Source organism: Convolutriloba macropyga, chromosome 6 (genome assembly GCF_964194025.1).
Source record: "Convolutriloba macropyga chromosome 6, txConMacr16.3, whole genome shotgun sequence".
Taxonomy (NCBI): Eukaryota; Metazoa; Xenacoelomorpha; order Acoela; family Convolutidae; genus Convolutriloba; species Convolutriloba macropyga.
In genome coordinates this window covers 46,386,045-46,396,195 of record NC_134473.1, presented here as the reverse complement: position 1 = coordinate 46,396,195, position 10,151 = coordinate 46,386,045, and the positions used below count along the sequence as shown (strand labels likewise).

At 35.8% G+C, this 10,151-nt stretch overlaps 1 long non-coding RNA gene across 1 annotated transcript; it reads right to left on the bottom strand.

Annotated features, from left to right (window-relative positions):
- Positions 1–857: 857 nt before the first annotated feature.
- Positions 858–9,247, bottom strand: LOC142341002 (uncharacterized). Its single transcript, XR_012759102.1, has 3 exons — positions 9,185–9,247; positions 8,775–8,866; positions 858–1,018 (listed from the first exon to the last, which is right to left on the bottom strand). It is a non-coding gene; the product is annotated as an uncharacterized LOC142341002 (long non-coding RNA).
- Positions 9,248–10,151: the final 904 nt, after the last annotated feature.

Here is a 10,151-nt window from a genome sequence, read left to right as displayed (position 1 = left end):
ATTCGCCAGACCGAACAGACTAAAATTGCCATTGGCCAGACGGAAGGCGCCACCCAAATTTTTTCCAGACCATTGTGGACGGTCGCACCGGACCCCCCTGTCCGCGACCCAAGTCGGTCTGGCCAATACCTGTCTTGGGTCGCGGACTTCATCCTGGGTTTCGAAATGTTAAAAAGTGAACTCTCTGGAAAACAAAGGTTGAATACTCGCAAAAAATAGTTGTCGGTATTTACGAAAAAAGAATCTTATGACACTTGTTGCGTTTTCTTCTTTTTTACACATTTTGCTGAAGGTTTCTTTCACTTAGAGAATACGCGTTCCTTTCTGAAGCCGGTGTCTGTATTCAGCTTTCAATTGCTTGTGCAGCTATTAAAAATTATATTAAACGATTTCATTGATTTTTTTAGCAGAGGCAACTGCTGGTTCTTAAATGGTATTGGAGAAGTATAAGTACAAATTGTTGGCTTCTTGGAGTCGTAAGTTTTTAAAAGGAAACTTTTAAACAGATAAAAACTGATTCATACTTTATCTTACTAATGTGTCAAATGAATTAACAGTAAACAGCAGGAGCAGAAGATGAGGTCCAAAATGATAGTTCTATAGGTAACCATTCTGATCCTTTCATTGGAGAAGATGGAGACAGATTAACCGTCCAAGGAGCAAGATCAACTTTTTAATCATGTTTTAATGAAACTTCAACACGTGATTTTGTACTTTTGACCAAAATTTCCAGTACCAAAACGCTCGTTTATAACATTAGCAAAACATAGAACGGAAGGAGAGCGAAGGCGATTTGACACGAAAGGAAGAATTTGAGAAAGTAATGAATGATAAAAGTGAATTTAAGCAACTGATTACTAAGCAATCCACTGAACCACAGAAGCTGAGTTTCGTCGATGTTTTCAAATGATTCAACAATGAGACAGCAGGGGAAAAAGATGTGGTCCAATAAAATTGGTACTTCTTGGTAGCCATCCTGATCCTTCCAACGTAGAAGATGGAGACGAATTGCTCTCATCTGAAACAGAAACTGCTCTTATTATTCCCATAAGATTCGATTGTCAAAGAATCGGTCAGCACAAACCAGAATCTCAACAGCTACTACGCATACGGTGGGAAATTATTGAAATTATAAAGGGATCTGTTAAAAAGAGCTTCTTCGAGCTCTTTTTAGAGCTCTAAAATTTCTTAGAGATAGCAATCGTTTCAAATCTGTATAAATACATCCAGACACATCTGAAACAAGGAACTGAGGGATATTGATAGACTCGAAGCAATTATCCTTATAGTTACCGCAGCCTATATACGTCTGAAATTGGCTTAGAAATCATATATTAGGAACTAACGAAAACTATGAAAAACTGTCATAGCAGTAGTCACATAGCAATGAGAGTTGACTTCAATTGTAGACTTGATATCACGACTCGCGGTGCTCTACTCTGTGAATCCATGAGTAAGTGGTATATGCTTTTTATAAACAAAAAAACGCACAAACCTACGAACCCCAAAACTGTGGAATCATGATAGAATTGTCCTTTGTAACAAGTCGAATCTGAGTTAAGTCACACCAATAGAAAGAAGAAAATCAATAGAAATAAAGACACAATCTTAACAAAACATAAACATGTGGCAAGTAGTGTGGACGTAAAAAACAAATACAAAACCGCATCGAGAGGGCGAAAGCAAGAAAGTACGCAATAAACATCGGAAAACTGTCAAAAACTTTGAAAAAAAGACAAAAGTTTTCTGCACTAAGTGGAATCGACGATTCGTAAGCATAATCAGCAAGGCAATTTAGGAATTGGCCGCCGCCTCTGCTAAAAAGTATCAGCCAAAATGTTTTAATAACGAATTGTGCTTGCGGCAAATGCAACTGAAAGCTGAATACAGACAAAATTTCCAGGAAGGATCACGATTTTGAAGTGTAACGAAATTTCAGAAAAAGTGTAAAATAGAGGGAAAATTTATCGAATCAGTCAAAAGATTTAAGTATTATTAATAATAGAATGCAGAAAAAGGAGTTATTGGACATACTGGAATAAAAAAGGAGACCCACAGAGGAACACAATTTTTAGTTAAGGTTTGGGAGGCGTACTTCATAAGACTATGTGGCGAAAAACAATCTCTCAAGAGAAACTGTTCCTAGCCAAACGATTTGGGAACCCGAAGTGTTATCCAGGCCTAAAAACCTATAATATAATAACGGAAGTCAACAAGGAACACTCAAATTTGAAAAAATGGTACAGCTGGAGGATCAGATGGCATAACAAGCGAGAGTATAAAGAAAATTTTCTTTGTAATTGACAACTTTCATTCAATCTTTTTTTTCTGGGAGTTCACTTTCTAATTTTGTTGGGTTGTCTGTACAAAAAGATTACCAGAATAATTTATCTACCTTTAAGAATGTGGGTGGAAAGTTGCGGTATACTACCACCAAGCACATACTATGGTTTTTTGTTACCCTTCGACAATGCATTTAGCCTCCCATCTGAATAATTTAATCAGAACGAATCTCTGAGACAAGGTGGAAATTTTGACGCATATTTGTTTACTACGACAACGCATTTGACTTCCTTGATCGGAATCTACAGATATAAGAACTACTTAAGATGGGAAAACATGGATTTAGGTGCAACCTGCATCAAACCTTTGATGAAGAATCGCTCTCTGACAAAAAAAGCATGAAACCGGTTTCGCTTAGCTGGTTTTGCTTAAGTAGAAAAACTCTCACCGTAACTTTTTAGTCTTTTCTTTGCTGATCTGTACTACGAGTGGAGACGTGATGATTTAGAGGTAATTTACTGTGCCGACGATCTAGTACTTGGTAGCATCAGTCTTTCATAAATAAAGCAAAGACTCTGCAAACTCGAATTACACTGTTCTAGAAATGACTCGAGTTCTGACATCGCAAAGACAGAAGCCATCAAATTCACGAGCCGAGTACGCTTTGCATAAGATGACAAATATTTCATCAGATAAAATAATCGAGTACATTAATACCTTTATTCTTGTCCGGTAACAAAAAATAAATAATACCTCCAAGCCTGAACGGTTTTCAAAATGGAAAGAAAAAGATGCATGCGGACATAAAATACCATTCAAAATGAAAATCAAACAATGTTGAATGTTCTATGCATGTTTCGTTGATTTAAAAACCGTTTATTTATGTCAATCTTAATTTGTGAAATGCCAATCATAATCTGCCGTCAAATTTAATTACAATTGGACTACAAGGGATCCTTCTATCTACATTATGATAATTTCTGAGGGAAAGCTTGCAGCAAGCTGTAGATAACCATCAATCTCGGGTGAAACAAAGACAAAACCGGGCTGCTGAAGGATACAGACTATTACCCCCCCTTTTTAGGCTTTCCAATGCCGGTCTCTATTGTGAGTAAAAACGTGATTATTGAGACACGAAAATTAAAACCAAAAAAATGGTTCTCTACAACAGTGGTTATCTTTTTATAGCAAAAACAAAAGCCTTAAATTCTAAAGAAGAGTTTTTTGGCATAGCCCACAAAATTTTTCCACCACAAAAATTTTTCATCAGGCAATTCAAATGAGTACACTAACAATTTTTGTTAGGTAGGAGTTATCAATTCAATTTTTATGACTTCAGTCATGAGTGCTCATGATAGCACATATTTTTTTTGTTGAAAAAAATTATCAAACGATTGTACACCTAAATCCGAAACTCAAAATGACAGAGCACTAATTTTGAATCAGCGCATTCCCTCCTAAACACAAACATTTTTGTGGTCACATTATTTGGATTTAATTAAACAGACAATCTATTTAAAACAGAGCAAACAATATTTTAACTTAAAGTCGAAAGAAAAGTCGTCGAATAGCTTTTGCGGAGTGAGTAAACACTCACAAACTAACCAACTACCGCAAAAATTTTTTTCTTTGACCTACATGGGATGAAAAATTGTCAACAAAAGACAGACGGTTACCAAGGTGTACAAAAAAGTTTTCTGTATAATCTAATTCTGCTGCATAGAAGGATGTCACAGGTGTGAGGAATCTATTGACATAAAAACTAAATAAGATGGATAACATGGTCTTAGGTGCAATTTGTAGCAAGTCTTTGATGAGGAATCGCTCTCGGACAAAAAAGGAAGAAACTGGTGTTGCTTAATAAGACAAACTGTCACCCTTACTTTTTAGTCTTTCCATTGCTGATCTGGTATTACGAGTTGAAACGCATTGATTTAGAGTTAATTTGTCTAGGCCAACGCTCCGTTAATCGCTAGCAGCAGTAATAAATTTTAATGAAAAGTTTAAACAAACTCGAATCATATCGTTCTAGAAACTAATTGAACGTTAACCTCGCAAAGACAAAAACCATTTCAATCAGACGAGGATGGCAAATACCAAAAACATTCAAATCAGACTAGCAAAAGTTGTTACACTTTTTCTATCAGGCAGAGATGATCTTGACCTTAAAAATAATTTGAAACAAACAATTTATTTAAATTAAAGTTAAAGACCTTTTACCAAAAATTCGAAAGAATGTCATTGAAAAATTTTTGCGGATTTCTTAAACACTCAGAAGGTAACAATCTACCAGAAAAAAAATTTTTGTGTGTCGAGCATGCGATGAAAAATTGTCATCAAAACACAGAAGGTGATCAAGATGTACAAAGGAAACTGTTTGTACAAACTATTTCGTCTGCACAGAAGGCTGTCCCAATTGGTAGAAAAACCGTCACAACTTCAAAAGATTTACAAACTCATAAATTGAATGAAGAACTTAGACCTGTAAAAAATTAAAACTGTCTTTGTAAATTTGTCAGTAGGACCTGATGTTCACTTCAACATTTTTCTTTTTCAACTGTGCACTCGTATATGAATAATAAGTGTATCTGCATGAAAACAACGAAAAAACATAAGAATCGCCTGTCGACTCTGCAGGAAAACTGTTCTCGGAAGAAACCAAGCAAAAAACGGTGATTTTCAGGGAGATAAACTGCCTTCCCCTCTTTTTAGAGTTTTCATTGCGGAACTGTGTTACGACGTAAAACGCTATGATTTAGAAGACAATCTCTATGCTGACGACTTGGTACTTGGTACCAGAGGTCAAGTCTCCATAACAAATTTTTCACGCACTCGAATCATACTTAACTATGAGTCACTGAAAGTTAACATCGCAAAATCAAAAGCCATAAAATTCAAAGAAGATGTTCGTTTAGCAGCACACGACAAATTATCTACCGGGTAAATAACCCAGTCTGAGGTCCGCATTCAAAATGAATTATAAAAATACCGATCCAGAACCTTTTTTTCCATGAAAATAACCAGGCAGACCAAAATCACTCATGATCTAGACATTGACTCGTTAAAAATTTTGATGCGTTCATGTGTTCGTTCAAACGTCTTTATGAATAGACCCATCGAGACCCATATGCGACATGATCCAGACTTTAGCTCGTTGAAGCTATGAAAAGACTCATCAGAACGAAAAGATCATGATCCAGACTATGCCTTGTTTGTGTTTACAGAAAAGACTGATCTTTGAAAAAAAGTCCGGGTCGAAGACTCTTGGAAAGTTTTCTCAATTGAATAGGCTGTCGATATAGTCTGTATGTGTTTGTCCTCTGTTTTTATGAATCAACTAAAGTATACATTTCACAATTTAGAAAATTGTGATAACAAAAAGCTTTTTGAAAAGCGTAAAACCACGTCAAAAGTGCCTGAAGAACAGAGTAGCACAAACAAAATTGTCAGTGATAATTTCCGCAGCTAAAATACTCATGAAAATCCGGCTTGGCAAAAAATGTCACAAATACATTTCCATGAATTACTTTCTCCTAAGTAAGAAACTTCCTAAATAGGAATATCAAAAGAGGAGTTTTAGTCTTCAAAATCGAATATGAAAATACCTGTTCTGTTACCGCAACAGATTAGGGGGATTCAATTTTTTCGAACCCCTTTTACGCATGTGAAGCAAAAATACATATGGGGAACAACAGATGCAAGGTCTTGTTGGAGTACATGATAAATCTATATATATATATATATATATATATATATATATATATATATATATATCATGGTGTTTTGAAGTTGGAGTGAGATTTTATGATAACAAATGGTTTGTATTTGGGCAGACTTTATTTAGGACGGTAGAGAGTGTTATTCACTTGACATTAATATCCTGTCAGATTTTGAGAGCAATATCAAGTCATTATCCAATTCTGGACAGCCTATTATTGCGAGAAATTAAGTACGTGCTCATTTATGCTGCTCGTTAAACAAGAATCCTCGAACGTGTATTTTTTTAACGCACCGTACCCCTGTGTGCGTTCAAAAATGGTCTGCGTCATCAACGAGGACAAGCAAAAACCTCAACCTGGGAAACTGACCCGGGTCGGGAAAAAAATCGGAAAAATATGTAAGATTAGTGGTCAAAAGTTGGTTTTTGAACCGCAAATTTCGTACATAATTTTGCGGTGAAATGCGGTGAATCTGGTGAAATTGTGTCAGTTCACCGCTAGAGTAAGCGGTGAACTTACAAAAATTCTGCACATTTCAGCGCTTACTACAAGTTAGGTTCCTTGCACGGATTGGAACCTCTCACCTCCTGCATGTCAGCCACTTCTTTGTCCACTGCGCCACTTCTTACTAACATCTTGAATATTTGTTTTGAATTTAAATCAATTTCACTCTCTTTTTTGTAAAACATTCGCGTTGAAATTTTTTAAGATAAGCGGTGAAATTACAAATTTTAGCGGTGAAATGTGGTGAATGCCGTGAAAGTGTATAAGTTCACCGCTTACTCTAGTAGTGAAATTACATAAATTCACCGCTTAAAAAAGTTTCAAAAAGATTTGTGATTATTCGCGAGTACATTTTTCGTGCGTCTCTTAATAAATGTATCTTAATTTCGTTGAACAAAAGACAATTCGAAGCGTTTTCTAAGCGGTGAACTTATGTGATTTCACCGCATTCATGGCTATTCCCACAGAATCTGAACACTTTTTCTAAGCGGTTAGTTTATGTAAGTTCACCACTAAGTTAAGCGGTGAATTTATCTAATTTCATCGCGTTCACTGCTTGTCTTACATACTTTGGACAATTTTTTTCAAAGCAGTGAATTTATGTAATTTCACCGCTAAATTCAGCGGTGAAATTATGTAATTTTACCGCTACAAGGAGATAGAAGTTTTTTCCACCTCATTCACCGCATGATTTATGTAATTTCACCGCATTCACCGCTTATCTTACATAATTTTGCGTTGAATGGCGGTGACAACTCGACTCGGGGAAGACAAGAACACACTGAATACACCAACACTGTTAACTAATTGTCCTTCGAGTGTTTTATCACCAAGAAACATCTCAACTCATTAAGTTAATAAAGCTGCGCAGGCCGTTGCAAACCTTAACCGGAAACTGAATTTTAATTCTTATCATCTTTTTAAATCAACCGAACTTTTTTCCGCTGGCAACAAATGGCTTCAACCATTATGCAGACAATTGGAAATCGACATACGGAAATGATCCGAAAAAATGTAAAGAAGAATTACTTCAAAAAGTCAAAGTGTTTAATGAAAAAATTCGCGCGAGAGACAGTTTTCATTCACAATGGAAAATGTCTGTACAACTATGGCAAGATATAAGGTCATACGATGTATGCGCAGACCATGTGATGTAATCATTTTTTGAGTAGAGCATGTATTTTTTGAGCTTCACTTATAACATTTTCGCTGCATCAAAATTTTTATAATTTGTCGATGGCATCTGAAATTTAAATCAATCGTTTTCTACAACTGTGTTTATTGTTTTTCAGCAGCCGCCTCTGCTTCACGAAAGTCACGAAAACTTCATCAGATTTTCAAAAAAAAATAATTCTTTAAATTTTACGAAGTGTTGTATATGCCAGATAAAAATACAAACTATTAAACCTACTTTCTAGTCTTCATTATTGGGCTGTAATGTGAGTTAAAAAGCGAGGTCGACTCTATAAAGATGACATAGTACTTGAGAGATGCAGCAACTCATATTTAAAGCAAAATTTGAATGCGCTCGAATCAGAAAGCAGTACAAAATTTCTTGAAAGTTACTATAGCGAGAATGAAAGCCTTTAAATTCAGGAGAGGAGATAGTTTGGCAAAGCAAGACAAACGTTTTCTATCAATCAGAGCTATTGAAAACAATAACGCGTTCTCTTATTCAGGAGCGGTATATTCCAATTTTGTTAAATCAACGAGACACCACCTAAGTCATTAGGTTAACAAAGCATAACAACACGTTTACACTTTAACAGATGGAAGCTTAGTTCTGCAGAAAAAATTAAATTTTGCGTATCCTTTCCTTAACTCCATCACATTTCCGGCGTCAGCCTATGGCCTGAGCATTTACTCAGAAGAACTGTTTGAAATAGAGATTACAAAATGTTACCTAGAAATAGAAAGACTATTCTGCACTGAGGGACTAAAAACAAAGTAACCATGTGTTGTTACAGGAAACGTTCTTCGACCACTATGCGGAGGCAGACTGTCCACCAAGCATACACGAAAGGTAGCGATGTAGTATGGATAATGTCTGCACAACTATTGTTCCACAGATGACTGCCAGAATTAAGAGGAAAGCTGATGCGTCAGCATGTTTTGAAAAACTATTTTACTATGGTATTATTCTCAGGGAATTTAAAGTTTCAATTTCTCAGGGGGTTATTTTTTTTCATAAACTCAAGATTAGAATATAAAATGATACCTCAATATTTTTTGAGCAGATAATAAAATTGTATAATTTGTAAGTCGCACCTGATGTTTAATTCAATCTTCGTCTTGTTCTTTTTGAAAAACGGAATCTGCAGAATCCAAGATAAATGTTTTCGTAACATCTTGACAACAACCTGACAAAAGAAACCATTACAAACTAAAATTTTGGGGAACCGTGATTTTTTTTGAACTAATTGTGAATGTGATTAACACACAGCAATCAAATTACAATAAGGGCATCAATGAGCTCTCAAATAGAAAAATTGTCAAGGCTGGAGGAACATATGTTATAGCGAACGAGTGAGCTAAAAAACTTCCAACAAATTTTACAACTACATTTTTTATTTATTCAACCGTTGTTTTGCAGGGAATTTCTACCTAAAACCAGGAAACCTTCGCAAATTCGTCCAGTATGCAAGGGAAGTGGCAACAAAACAGAACCAAATTCTTACAGGATAAAAAGTTTGTTGTGTTTGCTGACAAAATGCGTACGTGAATAGCTCGTTAGCGCTTGCAAAAGTGATCGGTAAAAAACAGTGTTGCCAAGCCAATGCGGTTTTCAGTATGGGAAGTTAAAGATGTATGCGGCCTCACAACAAACACATAATCAAAACGAATATCAAACAATGCTGAATGTTCTATGCATGTTTTGTTGATTTAAAAACTCTTAATTTTGTGAATCATAATCTGCAGCCAACAAATTTAATTGCGGTGGAATTTAATTACAAGGGAACATTCTTTTGACATTAAGATAATTAGTGAGGTACAACTTGCAGCAAACATGCATCAAGCATGGGTGAAATGAAGAAAAAATCGGGCTACTTGAGGAGTTAGACTATCTGTAGAATATATAATTTTGCAAATCAATCAAATGAACAAGTAAAATCAAAAATACTTATAAAGACATGAAAGCGCTTGATACAAATAACTTTTTTGTTAATTAAATTGCGTTTTACAACAGCACGAGCTAGAAGTAATTATAGTTTATCAATGCAACTAATCGAACTCTAATTAACAATGAACAAAAGCAACTTCGACTAATCAACAAGATCTATTCAAAACTAATAGACAAAAAGACGACCCCTTTGTTAAGAAACGGCAAAAAGTCTAAGTAGGGCTAATTACACTTACGGTCACGAAATCCGGGTAGCCTCAATAGCGACGACTCTTGGGTTTTGGTTCCTTAGGTTTATTCAAGGCACCCACGACAAGCATAGAGTGAGCCTCGTTATCCTTGCGCGTTTCAAACCAAGTATAAGTTGCGCCATTTTCGCACCCCCAGTTATTGCCCGCATAGTAACCCCAAATCCCATTGTCTGCATCGTACTCAATAATATGCACTCCCATGATCTTAGCCAGAGCAAACAAGTCGATAGTTTGGATACCGCGTTCTTTCAGGCTCTGATTAAGATCTATACG